The 21,041-nt window shown below is 38.0% G+C and overlaps 1 protein-coding gene across 22 annotated transcripts in view; it reads left to right on the plus strand.

The window, feature by feature from the left end:
• The window catches only part of nrxn1a (neurexin 1a), a 245,015-nt gene that overhangs the window by 22,862 nt on the left and 201,112 nt on the right, over nucleotides 1–21,041 (plus strand). The window lies entirely within an intron of this gene.

A 21,041-nucleotide genomic window follows, 5' to 3' on the forward strand; every position in this document is an offset into this window, starting at 1 on the left:
TTTACTAATTGAGGAATGACATGTGTAACTTCAAAATTGAAAAGTACTGTATTAAGTATATTAAGTAAGTATTTTCACTGGAAAAAGGTTTTTCTTGATTTTGCTTGCTCTTGTTGTTGCTTTGACATATACTATGCGATTGGTTTAGGTTTTGATAATTCTTTTACGCAGTTTGGAACATTTCGCCAAAATAAATTTTGTGTTATGTTAAATGCTATCTGTTATCAAACTTGTGAAGCACCATCTAAAAAAGGTAAGTCTTCAAACGGTCCATGCATAGTAATAAGTATAATTCATTTGCCATTGTTCACGTTGTATAATGAACAATGTCAGATTGGGGGTAATGCCTAATCTCATTGGTCTACTTGTGCTAACGCAAATGTATTCTAATTCGTGTGAGTTAGTTCTTTGATAGCCGATGCTGCTGTTTTATTGTCGCATTGAATCACGTGCAATGCAATTCCATGCAACAAAACGTCAGTTCATTCCATTACGCAACTTGGAAAATGGAAATTGTGTAACACAAGTATATAACACATATGAAGTCATATTTCTTTGCCACAACTGATGGTGAAAAAATTGCCAGTTGACGCAGCCACTGGAATTATCTGTATGGAAAGATTCATTATATTATCAATTTATCTATTTAATTAAGGCTTCTTAAACTATTTGGGTGAATGTTACAAGCTATAGTGTTGAGACGTGTAATCAGAACCAGAATCAGAATCAGAATCAGAACCATTTATTGCCAAGGAAGTTGGCACCTACAAGGAATTTGTCATGGCGGAAGGTGCATACAGTTAAACAATAACATCAAACAATCAACATTATATTACATTACATTACATTACAGTCATTTAGCAGACGCTTTTATCCAAAGCGACTTACAAGAAGTGCATCAACATTGGTAATCAAAAGAACTACTAGTCACCAGAAGTCATAAGTACAATCAACAACAATCAAGACAGTGCAAGAAATAGAAATAGAACATATTAAAATTCACAATAGAATATAAAAGAATATAAAATAAAGTGCACAACAAACAGATAACAGGACAAGTACTGTTTGCAGTTTTAACTATTCTACATAAAATAAAATAAATTAATAAATAAAAATCTTTTTGCAAGATTATCCTCTGGCCTGTATACAACAAAAATGAATAACGTGTTAAACATAGTGTTTGCACATCATCACTGATCATCGCTTAAGAATCATTAATGAGTATGCTCCAATTAACTGTACACAGTGCTAACCTTGACTTTAATAGCATTTTCAATATGACAGTTTCCAACAGGGTGCACATGTGTAATCTGCTCACAACACGGGTCCCATGCATTTTGGGGACAAATACTGAGGTCAAAGAACCAGCAGATGTAACATATTTCTCTCCTAAAGTTATTGCAAGACTTAATTTCACTTTTCATGTGTGCAGTGTCTCTGTGTGGCCTACACTAAATCAATGAAATGTCATTTAACAAGGAAGCGGCAATGATAGTGATTAGATGTGAATAGATGACAAAAAAGTCTGAAATAAAGTTTGAAGATGTAAAGGAGCTGCTTGTCTGGGATGAAATCCATGTTACCATGATGGCAACGGGCAGCAGGCACAGGTAGAAAAAGTGTGTCATTTCTTAAAGTAAAACAATTTGAAAAGTGAAAATATGTTTTATATGTTATTACTATTGCTTTGAAAATGCTATTTAAGTAAAGGTTATCACAGTGTACAGTTAATTAGAGTATACTCATTAATGGTTCTTCTGCAATGATCTGTGATGATGTAAAAGCACTCTATGCTCAACACTTCTTTCATTTTTGTTGTATACAGGCCAGAGGATAATCCAGCCAAAGGATTTTTATTTATTCATTTATTTTATTTTATGTAGAATAGTTAAAAGAGCGAACAGAAATGTAGCTCTCCTTAAATTGATCGCCGCAGCATACACGTTTGAAAACGCGCAAACTTTACTTTGAAGGTGAGCGCTCTCTGTTTCCGGCTCTCGTTTGCCTTAACTCAATTTTCATTTGTTTAAGTTGGTTAATGGAACCAATTAGTAAACCGCATTGCACATGTTTGCATGTGTTCATTCAATGCGACAATAACACAGGCCGAGAATTAATCGCGTTTAGGCAGCATAGGCTATCAAAGAACAAATTCAAATTCTGCTAATGCATTTGCATTAGCACAAGTAGACCAATACAATTACGCATTGCCCCTATTCTGACAGTGTTCATGATACAACGATAGCAAATTAATTATACTTCATGCAGGGACCTCAAACTGCCCTGTTAGTTTACTTTATGATCTGTGAAAAGGAATCATAGCTATTGTACTGTCAGATATTCTGCTGCTACAAGTCAAAGCTGCGGTGATATATACATCAATTACATTCACACACGCACGCACGCACACACACACACACTCTCACACACACACACACACACACACACACACACACACACACACACACACACACACACACACAAATGAAACCCTTCTGCATAAAAGAATGGAGAGATTTATTTGTCCATCTCCTAAGGTAAGTGTCATTTCCACAATCCTACTGGTTCCTGGTTCAGCAAGTGGATGAATACCAGTTGACTTTTCATTGCACACATACTTGACATACATGTAATTCTAGTATTCATTTTTTATTTGAATTAGAAAACCACCGCTGTATGTGGTTCCAAACTTTACTTTACAAGTTTTGCAAAATCCTTAGACTAACAGAATAGTTGTCATTGACCTAACTATGTAAAAATGATCTTGGTATTGGTATTCTGTAAACACAAATGCAGTTTTTCAATGCAATGCAATTTTGCTGTCTGAAACATACATGTTACATGTATACATGAGCAAAACTGTAAATCTGGTGATCCTTGGTACAGTTATATAAGCTATGACTAGACGATTACTGCCCTTAGTAGTTTTACACTAGTTAAATAGTCAAATGACTATCAAAGCTCTTTTAGAGCCCTAATACACACTTGATGCTGGTGTTGTTAGTGAACACTACATGGCTAAATCTGAAACCCAAAGGTTTTTACAACACTATACCAACCATCCAGTTTAGCTGTGGCAGAAGGGAAGCCACAGGGAGAGATTGAGAGAATGCTGGTGAGGCACAAATCTGACATACGTAGCACACTGCTTCTAATTTGGGCCATTGCTAGTTGTCCCCTGTGTGGTACAGTGTGAAACATAGTCAGTCCAGTTATGTACTGTGTAGTCACAAACACATATCCCCACTTGAGCATTAAATCTAGGAACGTGGACAGTGCTTGTATTCATGGTCTGCTAGCTTGTGAGAATGTGTATTATGTTAGCCCCCCCTGAGGTCCTCCTGTGTCACGTTAACCACTTGTATGGTTTATCCTCTGTTTCATGGCTGGTCCCTTGAGGATAGGCTTGTTTCTCTGTGCTGCGTTCAGCTGGTTTCCTAAAACCTTGTTTCCATTCAGCTGTAGAGAGCAGGGCACACTGTAGGATAAGTCATAATACTGCTGGCACACAACTCACTGGGTATTTAATTGCTGTCATCACAATAAACTGCCATGTGCAGCTTAAGCGGGACTGCAGGCTGTGCAGACAGGCTTACAGGTACCACTGGGCTATTTCTAAATTAGTATACTTTCTAATGTAATTACTTTCATTTTCTAAAGAAGGAAATTGTCCCTTTTCATTATACCCTTTTCTAGTCTGTTTGCACATGTGCTGTATTTAATAGGTCAAGTAAATTGAAGTTTAAACAGTGATAAACCAGTGGACCGGTCTGGACGGCGTCATCAGCTGTAACCGCCCTATGAGTGAAGTGCACAGCAGCAGCCAGTGGGGCACACTCACATGCAGTAGAATGTGAGACCGGCCTGGCTATGTCAACAAAGCAAGGAGAAGCTCTGATAACAACACGCACAGAGGGAGAGCGCCTTCATTCTCTGCTCAGGTAGACATTACTTGACTATATCAACAGAGCAAATAGTTGTTTGCTGATAATTTAATGCTCTGAATCTTGCCCCTGTAAGTCTCATATTTAGCAATAACTTTCACATTTCAAAGGTTCTACTGTTTAAGTTTGCATGTACTGATGCAGAAACTGAGCATCTAATTATCACATGTGACAATTTCACAGCTATTATAGCATTAAACAAGGTGGATATTTGTTGTGATCTCACACATACAAATCCACTGTGGTTTGTGAGTGTGTCGTTGTGTGTCTGTCATACATCGATGTGTTTTATGTTGTGAATATAGCCCAGGCCACATGAGACAAAAACAAGATCTGCATCACTGTTCACTCTACATGCATACATGTCGAGGTATATTGGCATTACAATGTATTCAGTATGGTCATTAAATCACATGCAAGATAGATCTTAATGCAGTTCAGATTGTAAAGTTAGTGTCCCATCTGATCCAGGACATGTCGATTTAAACCTAAAGAAGGAATATTTGAATATGTTATTTTTCCATGGACCAATACAGTAATGGATAGTAAGCTGGGATTCGGCACAGCTCCGTCAGTAAGTGCTGTAGGAGTGTGTTGAGGACAGGCAAAGACATTGAAAAAGCCTCACTTGACATGCTGTGTGTGGGTTTTTGAAGTACCCATTTACTTGAACACATGCTCAGTAAGATGCTTTAGTGTCCAGTATGTTTCAAAGTTTGACCACCTGCATAACTGCAAGGGTCATAATAGACCAACATTGCACAGCACTGGATGCTTTAACTCACACACTTGAAAAATAGCAACACTGACAGGCTACTGTATATGACTATTTTTAGTTATATGTAAAGTCATTTGTAAAAAAAAATTCTGCTTTCCAGCTTTGTGCTGTGAAATGCTTCAGTGACTTTATTCCCTGTAACTTGTTTGAAGATTATACTCGACTTGAGAAAAAAGTCCGTTGTTCCAAACAAAATGTCTCACATATCAACGACTTTGATTGTCATTTTACTGCCATCAAACACGTCATGAATTTTCAAATGGTTAAAGAAATATTAATAATAATAATAATAACTATTTATATAGAGCAAGGGCAAATAAAGAAAGCAGGAGCAATAAAATACAAGATCACAGTCAACAAATACAAATAACACAAACAACAGCAGAAGTAAAAGCAAAGGAGAAAAATACACAGCAAGAACAAAAAAGAAGTAACTACAGAGTAAGATTAAATAATTAAGAAAAAGCCAGAAAGTGAGAGATGATGTAAAAGAGGACAGTTTCCTAGCCTCAGTTCCTCAGGAAAGCTAGTCCAAAGGGTTGGAGCCCTAACAGCAAAATGTCATGTCAGCCTTGGTCTTCTGCCTTGACCGAGGAAGAGCTGATGGAGCACAGACATGCATGTTGGTTCCACATAGGCTTGTGTATGGGTTGGGTTTCTCTTTGATTTACAGTTAGGTTGGCAAGTTTAAAAGATGACAGGTGAAATGTGTCAGGGAAAGGCAACATACTTTACTTTAGGCTTTCAGGGGTGTGTGTGTGTTCTGTGTGTGTATGATATTAGTGATGGTGGTGGTGGTGGTGGTGGGGGGGGATTGTTTTGTGTATGCATTAGAATCCCTCTTTCCCTCTCTGTTCTGTCATGACGCTCTGAAATCTTGATCTTTTTATTTGTTTTTGTTTTCTAGAAATCTGTTGACATTTTTACCTGGGGATGATCATACCAACAATATATCTTATTATAATAAAAGTAGTCTTATATTTTAGGGTTTTAGCTGTAAACAATCAGCCCATCTGAAGCACATGGCACCTTTGCAATGAAAACGCAGTTCTTTTTTGATGATGTTCAATAGCATGTCAGAGAGCAACTCGTCAAGACGTTGTGCCTTCTTTATCAGACAGGTAACACAATACCATGTGGTGTGCGTTGAATCAACAACAGATGCAACCTCTTTCACATGAAACCTTGAATACTGTCAATGAAATACTTTTATCTCTATTGACTCCCCCAGGAGTATTCATTTTTCAGCTTTAAGTGTATCTGTGGTTCCAGTCATTTCTTTTTAGATAAATACTAACCTGTGAAGCAAATGTATCATCATTTTTTTAAAAACCAAACGTCTTTGAGAGAAGATGGCACTGAGTGCTCATTTCTGACGGTCTTGATTCTCCTGGAGGGCATAGTCAGAGATAATTGCACCTTACAGTGAGTGGTCATCTGGATTCTCATTATGTAAAATGCCAGTGGAAGTGCTGTTTGAGAAGCTGACTCAGAATGTTCAACAAAAACTAAATTGGGTTTATCTCTACATCTTGGCATATGGGTAACACCATCACCATCTGGTCTGAAAACTCCTAATTCACTGTAAGAGCCTGACTTATTATCATAGCATACCAATCAGTAGCTCTCACTGAAAAAGTGAATTTGTAAATAAAATATGCAAAACTAAATGCTTTTGGTTTGAGATTACTTTACTATAATTTGATGGCCTAAGGAGTTACCTTGTTAACGCAGAAGGAGATTTACTGTTGTGAAGATAAACCACTTTAAACGATGTTCTTATTAAGAAGACATCCTACATACGGCCTGTCTCCTCCACCAGGCAAAGCTTTCAAAAGTAAAATCCGAGCGCTTACAGATAGACGTGAAGCTGCCCTTATATTGAGGTGTTACCTAGCCATTTCTGTCATATTCAAACAGCTCTTTAAGAAAAACTCACCAAGAAGTTATAAACATGAAGGTGAAGGGAAATGTTTACCATGGCATTATCTTGCAAGTGTCACAGTTTGGCAGTTTTAAGTCTCAACAGCTATTTTTTTTCCACATCTTTGCTAATATTTTTGTAAGAAGGTTTTAAGCAGACCTTTATTTTTGCAAGATTAAGCAGAATTTCCTGTCGACCGACCTACATTTCAAAGTTAATAAGGAAGCGAGCTCCTCCCTTAAATATCTTTAAATCCCTATGATGAAAGTCTAAAAACATGTATCAAATCCTGATTTACAGTTTTATCCGCACTAACACCCTCATTATCTGCATGCAGCAGAGCATTCAAGGCAACTACTGAGACGTGTAATTGTTGCTACACAAAGATTTGGTAGACTACTACAGAAACAATGAAGTGGCTGCATGTATATATGCATTGAGTCAAGAGAACGCAAACAGACATTTTTCAAAACTAATTTCACACGTATAATTGGTCATGTTCCCTCATAACAGTAGTCATAATGTTAGTAAGATATGGACTTTGTTGCACAGTCAGGTGTAATAGTAGTCTTTGATTAGTGATCCAAATACAAAGATCCAATACATTTCTACTTATTGAATCAACCAATTTCAGGAAGCTTATGGACCAATATGATGAACATGTTGACTACGCTGACATAATGTTGAGGGTAAAAGGTAATTTGCAAGTACAACCTCATAGCCTTACGTAGTAAAGAATGATAGATCCCTTTCACACAGTGAGGAATACAGATTTTTTAAAAAGAGCACTGATCAGCTAATTCAGCAACAACAGTCAGCAACATCACCATTTACTGTTCAAACAAATTCCAGGCTTTCCCCGAGGAGACCGCTGTTCGTGCCAACGTTGGTTTATTTGACACATAACTTAACAGTTATTTTAACCTTAACCACGACCTATTCCTAAACCAAAGTTTTGTTGCCTAAACCTTATTAAGTTGTTTCTTAGGAAGACAGTAGTTTATTTTGAAAATACTATGCATGTAACGAGCGGAAATTGACAAGTGTTGCTAGACTTGAGGAGTAATTTTTTCATATGGTATCAAAATATACAAACCGTTTTATGAGGATATGTTGACATACAATATATCTGGATGTGTGTACAATCAAACCAATATTCAGTAATACACAAAGATCCATATACCCAGAACATACACCCAAGAATACAATGACGCCGTACACCAAAGAAAAATTGCAGTTACCCTAAACACACGCACACACACACACACACACACACACACACACACACACACACACTTATTTTACTGTTCAGTTGTTTGATTGATAGTGGAACAAAGGAAAATGTATAACTGTTCAACTTACTACAGTTTGGTAAGCTGTACCTTCTGCCCAAAGCCATCAGCTCATACTCTTTGAGAAGGATGTGGTTTGAACACAGGTCATTTTAAGGCCCTGCTTCCTCACTGTCTCCTCACATATCTCCTGGAGATACTCTATGAGTATTAAGCTGTTAAACCAAAGTGATTTTCTCCACTCAGATATTTTCATGTGAATAATCTGTTGAGGCCAAAGCTGCATGGCCTCTCTACAAAAAGAGAGGCCAATGGCTGTCGAAACATGGCTTTAAAGCATTCATGTCATCAAACTTTAATTTAAATCAGAAGCGTGAACATGACTCCGAGTATCTGATGATGGAATGACAATTTAAGATTACACCAAAGCTGAAAAATGTGCTTTGGTGTGTGTTTGAGATATGCACCGGCCAACATAGGGTTATGCTTTTAAAATCTTTGGAAACTAGTAGGCCACTGTTCAGGGGTGGAAGTAAATTAAGGACTACTCGACTGGACACACTTTTTGGTAGCAGGTGCTTTTCTTGAATTTATTTTCCACTGCGATACTACCCCCTCAGTGTTGCTGGCATTCCCAACTGAACGACTTCCCAACTCAGGAAATGGGACCGTCCAGGGAGGACATGAATGCAGCTTTGTCTGTGCTCTCCGAGTGACATTCTAGTTTCCACATACAGTTGTGGTCAAAAGTTTACATACACTTGTAAAGAACATAATGTCATGGCTCTCTTGAGTTTCCCCGTTATTTCAGACTATTTTTTTTTTTCACCACTGTCTCGAAAAATCATTTCAGCTTCCCCAAAGTCAGAAATTTCTGTAATATAGTTTGCATAAAAGCGTGGCTTGTTACCCAAATATGGAAAGACAGCTAAAAGAAGCCAGCTGTGTGCTTGTGAGCTGACTACTATTATTGGCCAGATGGAAGATTGAGTGCTAGCTTGGCCTGACACTTGACTTGGCTGACAGCTTTATGGTGAATTGCCTCCAAAAGCAAAAGCTTGACAAGTCATGCTTTGCCAGAGTCAACATCATTTAAACAGAAAAAGTCTTGTGTCTTCAATAAGTTAGTTAGTTATTAGAATAATCCGCTTACATTCATTCCCCTCAGTTCTGAGTGAAGCGATTATTTTTTGGATATATATATATATATATATATATATATATATACAGTTGTGGTCAAAAGTTTACATACACTTGTAAAGAACATAATGTCATGGCTCTCTTGAGTTTCCAGTTATTTCTACAACTCTGATTTTTCTCTGATAGAGTGATTGGAACAGATACTTCTTTGTCACAAAAAACATTCATGAAGTTTGGTTCTTTCATGACTTTATTATGGGTTAACAGAAAAAGTGATCAAATCTGCTGGGTCAAAAATATACATACAGCAGTGCTAATATTTGGTTACATGTCCCTTGGCCATTTTCACTTCAATTAGGCGCTTTTGGTAGCCATCCACAAGCTTCTGGCAAGCTTCTCGTTGAATCTTTGACCACTCCTCTTGACAGAATTGGTGCAGTTCAGTTAAATTTGATGGCTTTCTGACATGGACTTGTTTCTTCAGCATTGTCCACATGTTCTCAATGGGATTTTAAGTCAGGACTTTGGGAAGGCCATTCTAAAACCCTAATTCTAGCCTGATTTAGCCATTCCATTACCACTTTTGATGTGTGTTTGGGGTCATTGTCCTGTTGGAACACCCAACTGCGCCCAAGACCCAACCTTCGGGCTGATGATTTTAGGTTATCTTGAAGAATTTGAAGGTAATCCTCCTTCTTCATTATCCCATTTACTCTCTGTAAAGCACCAGTTCCATTGGCAGCAAAACAGCCCCACAGCATAATACTACCACCACCGTGCTTGACGGTAGGCATGGTGTTCTTGGGGTTAAAGGCCTCACCTTTTCTCCTCCAAACATATTGCTGGGCATTGTGGCCAAACAGCTTGATTTTTGTTTCGTCTGACCACAGAACTTTCCTCCAGAAGGTCTTATCTTTGTCCACGTGATCAGCAGCAAACTTCAGTCAAGCCTTAAGGTGCCGCTTTTGGAGCGAGGGCTTCCTTCTTGCACGGCAGCCTCTCAGTCCATGGAGATGCAAAACACGCTTGACTGTGGACACTGACACCTGTGTTCCAGCAGCTTCTAATTCTTGGCAGATCTGCTTTTTGGTGGTTCTCGGTTGACTCTTCACCCTCCTGACCAATTTTCTGTCAGCAGCAGGTGATAGCTTGCGTTTTCTTCCTGATCGTGGCAGTGACAAAACAGTGCCATGCACTTTATACTTACAAACAATTGTTTGCACTGTTGCTCTTGGGACCTGCAGCGGCTTTGAAATGGCTCCAAGTGACTTTCCTGACTTGTTCAAGTCAATGATTCGCTTTTTCAGATCCATGCTGAGCTCCTTTGACTTTCCCATTGTAGCGTTTGTGGGCGTTTGTATCCAATGAGCCCTATTTAAATGGCCTCAGAGAAGTCGCCAGTTGTAGTCACTCATAATCACTCACAAGAAGTTAAGAGGCCATGCTATGAAGCTCATTTCATTGACACAACTTTCTAAGTCACCAAAATTGCTAATTCATGTTGCTGTATGTATATTTTTGACCCAGCAGATTTTGTCACTTTTTCTGTTAACCCATAATAAAGTCATGAAAGAACCAAACTTCATGAATGTTTTTTGTGACAAAGAAGTATCTGTTCCAATCACTCTATCAGAGAAAAATCAGAGTTGTAGAAATAACTGGAAACTCAAGAGAGCCATGACATTATGTTCTTTACAAGTGTATGTAAACTTTTGACCACAACTGTACATAGCTTCTAAGCTCTTTGCTTGCTACCTTTCTAAAGCTGTTTAGCTGGCCTACTGCTGGCAAACAGCAACTTCTCCTGCAGCTGACTGTCTGATATCGAGTGCTGTTGGTTTTTGGCAGGTTTCTTGCAAAAATCTCTCAAATAAAATGACAAAATATGCCGTGATATTTCAAGATGTTAAGTTTCGTTCCAACAATCAACAATGCTGGGGGGGGGGGGGGGGGGTAGCAGGTCAAACTAGCTATGCGGCTTCTGTAAGGCAACTGCTTGTAAACTGTTCAGCAAAACAAATTCCTATGATTTTGAATGTTTTGTCAACATTTAGAAATTATTCCGTGGCACTAACATCATATGTGTAAATAACTTGCTATTGGCTTACATGAAGTGTAAAGTTTCTAATTTCTTTCTACACCATTCAGGCGTTAAAAAAATGAATGACTTCAAATCTACTTTCTCCCCTGGTCATACTAAAAAAGAGTGAGGTACAAGTTTTGTTAATGGAAACTGGACCTGCCAGCAGTGGCTTCTACATGTGCTCAGGAACTTCTGTACCTTCAGTGAGGTGTGCACAACCTTTCTGCTGTTTCTGAATGTTTTGTCATTCAACTATTTGAATTTTGTGGAGCGGAGTGTAAAAGCGTTTAATGGGACAGGTTTTAGTGGGACAAAGAGGCTGAGTGGATTATATTCTATTTAGAATGTAGCAGAGAATAGTAGATAAAGGAGAACCTTGCAGTGCACAAGATTCATAGAATGGCGTTCAGACAGGTGAGTACAACAGCAAACTTATTGATTGTTGTACATCACTGTACAGAGGAGGCCATCAACAACTGTGTGGCCCAGAAACAAAGCGTTATGTGTGAGATGCTCTACCCAGCAGGCCATTTAATTTATATAGTGTAATAATGTAAGGCTGTAAGACTAGAATGAGGGAGGCAGTTATATTGTTATAGTCGCTAATCAGTTGTATGCACAGGCTGGAATTTATTGCTGGTTTGGACATAAAGGCTCGGTGGTGCAGTTGACATCTGGGGAAAGCAGGTTGTCTGCATAAGTTAACATTTTAATACACTTACAAATGTAATGCAGTACCATTTATTCAGAATTAATTTTAACTGACCTATTTTTTACTTTTATCAGAGTACATTTTACACTTACTTCAGTAACATATTTTACTACTCTTTCCATCCATGTTACTACTATAATTTATCAAAACTGTACGGCCATCAGGTAGCCGGAGTAGCCAAATTAATTTGGTGTGCAGCTTGATAAAGGAATGGCTTCCTTGTTGTCTTGGTGGGTTCAACGGCTTGGTCAAACAAACATTACATGCACACTGAATGTATCCGAGTTGTAGCTTACTTGATACATACCAATTTACCTCGTTCATGCCTGCAATGCCTAGCTCACCTGTTCCATGTGCCACCCCAGGGCCATCAGTGTTTGTTACAGACAAGGTAATTGTACTTGATGGGTCACGGAGGCAGTTTTCACAGAGATGGGGAGACAGACTGCTTTTCTGCGCACAGAAAAAAGGACTGTAATTGCCTGGAGTGAGATTTGTGTATCTTGACATGGCAGATTGGCAAAACTGCACTATAAAGCTCCACAGATTAGTACATTACCACATATTCTGCTCCTGGGGGGGAGGCAGAAAGACACACAGAAAGAGTGAAGGACTTAAAGCAGACAGAGAGAGGCATTTAAAGAATAAGCACAAGGAAATGGGCAGAGAAAGGGATGGGGGGTACTGTGTGGAAAGAATAAGTGTGATAAAGGGGGATTATAAAACAGAGCCATGTGATTATAACAGACACAGAGGGAAAATATAGTAATGAAGGAAAGAAGAAAAACACTGTTGCCTGAGAGTTGTTTCTTTCTGAAGAAAATTAGATTTGTTTGTTTCGAGCAAACATGTATTTTTCATACATCAGACCTGCCTGCCTGGCTTTCTGATAGACATGTTTTGCCTCTTTCTGCCAGTCTCAGCTTCATTGCCAGCATCCTGAATCAGATAAGCAGTAGCGTGCCTTCACTAACTTCTCTGAGTTGACAGCTTTTCTGGGGTTGGCGACAGGTTTCAACAGCATTCCTTCGTGTGTACATCATCAATGTTGATAAAATGTCAATATCAGACTTTGGATGAATAGTTATCATGCGTTTCCCAAAGAATATTTCTTATAAAAGATGACAAGCATTATACATTTTCCAAACCTTAGGAAAGGGCGAAGGAGAATGTAGAATAAAAAGGTTGGATCAATTTGAACAAGGCTCATCTGGCTCCCCAGGTAGGTAGCATAGAAGGAGATCTGCTCCAGATCAATAGTGCTGGTCGATGCCAGTGAGAGACTGCAGTGATGAAAAACTCTATTTCTTGGCAAGGGAGGGGAGCGAATGACTCTTAGCAGAAAATAGATAAAAAGGAGATACCCATGCTTCAGCTGAAGACTGTGAAATGCATCGTTTGCATGTCGGTTTGTTTATAGTTCAGCTTTTAGATCATGAGGCCATTTTACTGGCATCCACTGAGGCAATGCCGCCAGGTGTTGTTATGATGTGCTGTATATAGGCAATCATATTTATTCTTTCAGTATGTATTATGAGATGAGATTTTAAAAAAGTGCACAATAGATGTTTACAGAGCGACGCGTGGTACTGTAGTGCTGCTTTGTGTAGGTGATTTATGAGAGCAAGCCAGAAGCTTAGCTGCCTTCAAAGAGAGTGTCATTTCCCCCATCTCTAATGGTACATTCATCTTCTCCCACTACACTGTAAGTCTGCAGCATGTTACTTATGTTGGGGAAAAGGGATACAGTGTGACTAATTTATATGGAATCACTCACACTCCGAGACATATTAATTTGTCCTTCCCATGAAGTCATGGTGGCATTATAGTGTTTACTGCTAAATATGGAGATAAATAAGGCTCAAAACTGCAGAGACAAATGTGTTCTTCTCCATACACAAATATTTTTTTTTACAGATGATAATTTTTAAATAAACCACAATTAAATAATTGCAAATGCATTTTTCTATCCACAAGTGAATACCGTTCTATTTTGCTTTAACTTTAGTCACTAAGATGCACAGGAATCCTTTTAAAATGTAAATGGTATTAGATTAATAAACACAAGTTGTGATAATGTGGAATTAGTTTAGGTTGGGTTGTATTGATTCGTAAAATTAGACAGGAAGATTTTGATATTTATTTCCCTCCTTAGCTTTAGATTTGAAATTAAAATCATATAAGTGGTTGAGTTTGGTAAACAGATATAATAAGTTAAACAATTAGGACCCAAGAGTTCTTGCACCTATGGTACAACATTCTGTGAATTTTTATTTTCCTTTTCAATGATGCATAGCGAAGAAATGGCAAGGCTCCCTGTGGGAAATTGAATAGTCCATTTCCAATCGAGTGTGCCCTGGAAAATCCATGGGGGTCAGTGGCAATTTGTCTCAGGAGGTCTGCAACGAGAGTCATTACACTCAAGACCAACATGTCCTGAGGACAAAAACATTCTTTAAAGGGAGACTTGTTTTCCCTTATATATGTATGTATATATATATATAGAGAGAGAGAGAGAGAGAGAGAGAGAGAGAGAGAGAGAGAGCGAGAGTATTGAGTATTGCTAATCATAAATAGGTATTATCATAATATAACATAAGGTTACATAAGGGCATAAAAAGTGGCACAATACAACACTTTCCTCTATCATAGTGGAGCGGCATGTCATCAACCTCTATTTTTGAGTAGCTCATCTTTGTTTAACAAATTGTTTCTGTCCCTTGTTTAATTAAAAGCAAAGTACCATATCTACTCCACTTGGAAGACACATTTGTTTGTTGTTCAGCTTAAAAGTGTCATGAATTTTAATGGACAAAAATGTCCTGCTATCAATCATTATAGTTTACTCATGTTTTAGAAGGAAGAAAAGGTAACTTTTAAGCAAATTTTTCATAATAAACTTGAGATCTAGCTATGATGCTACAACAGTTGGAGTAAACACATGGTTAATGTTGTAAATTCAAACAAAAATACTTGCTTAGGTTAAAACCACCTGGTTAGCTTTGGGCAATTTGATATTTTCAATCTTTACGCTGTCATCACACTCCCAGAGCATTTTCTCTGAACATCTTATAATAATGGGGATAGGATAACATTGTTGCTTCTTGTTTTTCCTCATTTTGTTGTTGATGATCAATTCACCTAAAAATATTAAGTGTAAACAGTTATGAAAATGAAAATGAGCAATTCACGGGTGAAAGAATCAAGCTGTGGAGCGTCATCCAACAATCCGCCTTTATTAGTGTGCTTCTGCTGCTCATCTTAAGTAATGTTTTTCACTTTGGATGCAGTGGATTCATCTGCCTCTGTGTTATTTATTTGCCCTCCTCTCTCATTTCCTGCCTTGGTATTTTTCTCCCCCCTCCTCGGATTCAAATCACCTGTGCGTTGCCCACACATCCTTAGAGAGAGAACGAGCTGATGAAAGACAGTGGGAGATTACATGACTCCACTTGATCCATCGTTGCTGTATCAATGAGTTTCTAGTCATCAGTGCACTTGTTTTTGGTTTGTGGGTTACATCCACCAGAGTAGCACCAAATGGCTGCAATTGTTTTTCAAGAAAGTTTAGAAGAGCAGAATCATTACTAATCAAAATAGTATCATGCCGCAAGCTTAGAGGTTGCAGCATTTGGGTGTAAGTGATGGCTTGTGAGTGTCTTATAATGCTGATGAGTCAGAGCTAATAATGTAAGCACTGCCTTGTTAATTTTGAAGAGTTAAATATGTATTGCAGTATGAATATTTTTATTAGATAAAATTGTGAATTTATCATCCACGTCTCTTCTCTCTAGTGACATTCACACCTCTCATGAATTATAGATGAAACTAATTGTTTCATTTGTGGTTACTCCCTATAGTGTTTTAGTAATCTATCATGTGTCTTTCTCATCTTTATCAATGTAACCAGTGTGTTTACACACGCCTCAATTAAGCTGCTTGAGGAAGGATATTCTTAGAAAGGAATGTCTATAGGTGACTATGTCTTAATACATTACAAAGAAAAGTTATAGCTCATGTAATTGAGAGTCATATTTTGTCTTATAATCGTACTAATAGAATTAACCTTAGACCAGTTGTTTTTTTATAGTGTTATAAAACAATATTATCTTCTTTAAAATCTATAATAAAATCTGATAAGAGAGGAAGCTCATTTAAAAAGGCAGAAACTGCTTCTTCTTTTTTTACAGGATATTTCATTTTATTAGTGCTTGATGAACCCTGTACTGCCTGTGGGGAATGACATAATGAACAGTAAATATATTGCTTTCAGATGGCCCTGCTGAGGCCATAATTCCCCGTCCCTGAGCTCAGGTGAAGGTCAGCGGGGAGTTGTCAAAATGTCCATGTTCCCATGAATGCGCTACCACAGCAAGGCTCCCAAGAATTAAAGTGGCTGTCAAACCAACCAGGATCATTAATTTTCATTTTTGTTCACAGTCAGCCGTTATTTATCCTTGGGCTTTATCATTTTCAGCTTGTTGGAGTGGGCCAGATAATCCTATGAATCCTATCTATCTATCTATCTATCTATCTATCTATCTATCTATCTATCTATCTATCTATCTATCTATCTATCTATCTATCTATCTATCTATGTGTATATCTGTCTGTCTGTCTGTCTATCTATCTATCTATCTATCTATCTATGTGTATATCTGTCTGTCTATCTATCTATCTATCTATCTATCTATCTATCTATCTATCTATCTATCTATCTATCTATCTATCTATCTATCTATGTGTATATCTGTCTATCTATCTATCTATCTATCTATCTATCTATCTATCTATCTATCTATCTATCTATCTATCTATCTATGTGTATATCTGTCTGTCTATCTATCTATCTATCTATCTATCTATCTATCTATCTATCTATCTATCTATCTATCTATCTATCTATCTATCTATGTGTATATCTGTCTGTCTATCTATCTATCTATCTATCTATCTATCTATCTATCTATCTATCTATCTATCTATCTATCTATCTATCTATCTATGTGTATATCTGTCTGTCTATCTATCTACATTACAAATATCCAAGTAAACAGCATTTGTAGATGACATCAACCTTTTCTAAGCTTAGTGGTGAACATGCGACTATTAATCTGATTTTGTGTGACATACACTTCATTTGATGTGATTGCAGCAGATTAATGTACACAGATGTTTAACATATCTGTTCCATTATGGGATAGAGCATCATCCCTAGCTCTGCTGGAAGTGGAATTTTGGCATGGTTAGGAAGTGTTTAATGCCAGCACCTATTAGCTTTTATTGAAGAACTCCAACAAAGCTAGTGAGTAGTTTTTTGGATTTAAGCTACAGTAGGCAAGATTTTACATAAGAATAGATTTTATCCGGCAGCATAACAGAGTGGAGGTGTGTCGGAAGGGCATACTATCCACCGTAATTGAGATCACACACATTTTTCCTACTTGCTGAAATTAAATTCTGGCATTGGCAAGGGTCACTTCCCCCGCAGGAAATTAAAAATCAAAGCTCAACAAAGTTGTCTCCTAAACAGCAGCGAGGGAGTGCTCTGTTCAGAAAGTCTCTCTTTCATATCCTGGGTCTGTCTCTCTCTCTGTTATCTGGGTTTATTGTAGTTAAAATTTGTACCTCTGCCTGCTAGAGAGTGACATTCAGGTTTGGCTCTCAATGTTAAGTTTAAACAAACAGTCATTTAACCAGACATTTAGACATATAAGTTTACTACTATAAGTAACACTAAACAGACAAGTAAAGATATCTTGTAAATAGTGTAAAGTGAATGTAATGATAAGGAAAATGGAGAAACACAATACCCGTAACGCTAAATCAGAATCAGCTTCATTTGGCCATGTATGTGTGCACATACAAGGAATTTGAATCAAATTTTTTTCATCTCTCACAATGTAGTTACACAGAAGTACAGAGGGAGGTGATGTTCTTTTAATTATGTATGAATACTGTATGCTGCCCCAGTTTGTGCTGCTGGAGAATCATGACATCAATCAATGTAAGAGCAATTTGATTTGACTACCAACCTTAATGGCATTTTATGCAACAACCCAACAACCCATTACACAGCAGTAAGAGACTAACGCTGCTCTGTGTGTGGTATTTTAGGCTTTAGATTGATATCATACTATCAGGCCATACAGGGCCGTCAGGGCCAGCTAAGCCTTCTCTGCTGGCCTAAACAGAAGCACAAAGTTATAGCTATTTTATAATTTAATACTTTTTCATAAATACACTACATGTATTATAATTTTTTTTTTCCCATTAGCTTATTTTCTCATTGCACAGCTATTGTCTTCTTCAGTTGCTCTGCTTCCAGTGCAGCTTGTTTAAAATAGAGCTTTTATCCAATCAGATTTCACCTCTATGTCTCTAGGTAAGAAGAGAGGCCCGATGCCCGCTAGAGAGCCTTGCAGTTTAAGTAAATGGGGACGTTATTGTTGATTGTCATAGTCTTCTTCCATTCAGATCTTTAGTTTGACATGTTGGGCGTATTCTTTGACATGCCAGCGGTAGCGAGATAGCCTGCTAAGTATGTCAGCATTAAGGTGCGCCGTGATTGGTCAGTGGGCCAGCGTGACTTTAGTCAAACAGAAAGCTAGCTAGCAGATCTTAGTGTTTAGTAAGAGTTCAGGTTGAAACGTATGTAAGAGAAGTTATGACATTTTTAGCGTTTTGCTTGGTGTAGATTCTTTGTTTTTTTTAACACTCAATGGCTGAAGGAGGATTTGGGAGTTACTGACTTTGTAATCAAAGAAAGGAGGATGGACTTTGTCTTTAAGTGAAGGCAGCTTTGGTAAGTGAACTGCTTTTTGTTTTTTTACATCTGCAGTAGCGTTACAACTGTAATATGAATGGCTCATGCTCTAGCGCTACAGTGTTGCTGGGTTGATTTGTCACGCTTTGTTGTCCATAAACATGTGTGGTGCCTCAGCTGTTTTTTGTTATTGTTCCGGGTTCAAAAGGTCACACAGCCTGTTGTCTGTTACGTGAGCTCAGTCCACCGAAAACATTATATTTCCCAATTCAAACGTATTGTTCGGTTCTTAAGCCTCGTACCGAACGGTTTAATACGAATACGTGTATTATTACACCCCTAGAAACAAATAACCATAGCTGTGACGTCATAATGACTGTAGTAGGACAGCACTGAAGGCCCAGGTATAAAATGTACGGCCCGCCACTGCCTTTGATGCTACTTTTAATGGAATCAAGTGAAGTTCAAGTAAATGGAATATTTAGTTCACACATGACTGGTTCAGAATTAAGCTCCCCATGACAGCTGGACATGTAATGTGTTTATGAACATTTTTATTATGTTTTCGGGTTATCCGTCCGTCCTATTCTCATGAACGTCATATTTCAGGAATGCCTTTTAAATATGGCCCAAACGTCCAAAAACTGTGTAAAATCATGTATCACATTGTCATTAGTTTCTGCATCTACATTTTAAAGGGCTAATGGCTTCATAGTGTCGGAGTATAGGATAGAAGAGTTCTTTGTATAATCAAGGGGATATTTGTATGAACTTGAGTATTGTGGTTCTAAGGAAACATTATCGTTTAACAGTTCTGGAGTTGCATTTGCTTTGTAATTTAGAGACTGACTAAAACAGGCCTGTAGATAAGAGCATAGGATGCCTCGCACATCATTAAGTGTGAAATATAACAACACGCCCCTGAGTTGCCCACTGTTCCCCTGGAGAGACGACAGCTAGATAGGAATCTGCAGAACCACGGACCTTCCTTCCTCACGTTGCTTCATTTTAATGCTGCTCTGTTGGAGAGTATTGCAGTGCTCCACTACATGAAGCGCCTGATAACAAAGGTACAACATCCTTTGAATGCTGTTTGTTCTCCAGTCTGCTAGAGCAGTGATAAAGCTGATGCACTTCTGATTGGGTTTCTCTCCCTCCTAAAGTTCTCCTTGTACATGTATTGCAGTGCATGAGCCTAGAGTGTACCCAGAGGCACATTATCAGTGAAATTATTTCACACCACTCCGAGCACTCCCTAGAAAGGTAGAAAGAAAACATTATATTATCTTTGAAGATACTGCTCTGGAAAATTGAAAAGTGAAGTATACTTTCTCTAAAGGGCCGGATGTCGGGCTCCTGCACCTCGTCTTCCCTTTTTATTCCTTTTACTGCATGAAAAGCCTGACTACTTTGTTCTGTGTAACTGCCTGCTTATTCTGGAGTATGTTTGGCTGGAAATGTTGGCAAGGCACCGTCATTGTCATTCCGTCAGCTTTTAAATATAATCAAACACCACTTCAGTGAGTCATTTCATTACACGTTTTGAACAGCAGAGTAATTAGCAGCAATATAACACAACTGCAACAGATCCAATCAAACACAAACTTTAACTCATTATACATTACAGGCAGCCCTCTCCCTCATGATACATGCAGCTCATCTACACATGTGATTCCACACACAGAATCCCTTCTGTATGCAGCTTCACAGTGAATAAGCAATGAATCATATACATTACAGAGAAAAAAAAACCTAAATCTTGACATTGGTATTTTATAATATTTCTAATATCCTTTCCACTGCAATACCCTGGGGATTCAGAGATGAGTAAAAAAAAAGAAGTCCCCTAACATTGTGGGGTTTTAGACTGCTGACAAGCTGTTCTCTGGCTATTAAATCCATTTCTCACTGTCAGTGGAGCTGGAGCAGCTTAAATTTGAATGAGGAGATGCTGGTGCTCCTGGTCCTGTGGGACCAACATATACACTGAGGGCGATGGAGTCCACACTGTGCGTTGTGTCACAACTGATGCACAATAGGATTATGGAGGTGGTTGTTTGGGACTGTAATAATAATAATAATAATAATAATAATATATTGACATTTAGTAGCATCAACATTTAATTTAAGGGGTTAAAAGTTAATAGTTGTAGCCAAAAAAAGAGACATTTAGGTTTGCTGTGTCCATTGAGCCCAGCCATATTTAGCTAGTAGACTGTGTGCATTAAGATACTGCAGGTGCATTAAGTAACACAAAAGAAATTAGAGAGAGAAAGATGATAGAGAAAAGCAGGGGATATTTTGAAAGAGAGAGCCTATTAGGTGAGTAGGCACTCTTGGAAGATGTCGGTCTTTAAGTGTTTTTTGAAAACAGCAGAGTAATGTAAATCACTCCACACAGG

This window comes from Cebidichthys violaceus, unplaced genomic scaffold (assembly GCF_023349555.1).
Source record: "Cebidichthys violaceus isolate CVI_PGR_0920_01 unplaced genomic scaffold, fCebVio1.0.p SCAF_10, whole genome shotgun sequence".
Taxonomy (NCBI): Eukaryota; Metazoa; Chordata; class Actinopteri; order Perciformes; family Stichaeidae; genus Cebidichthys; species Cebidichthys violaceus.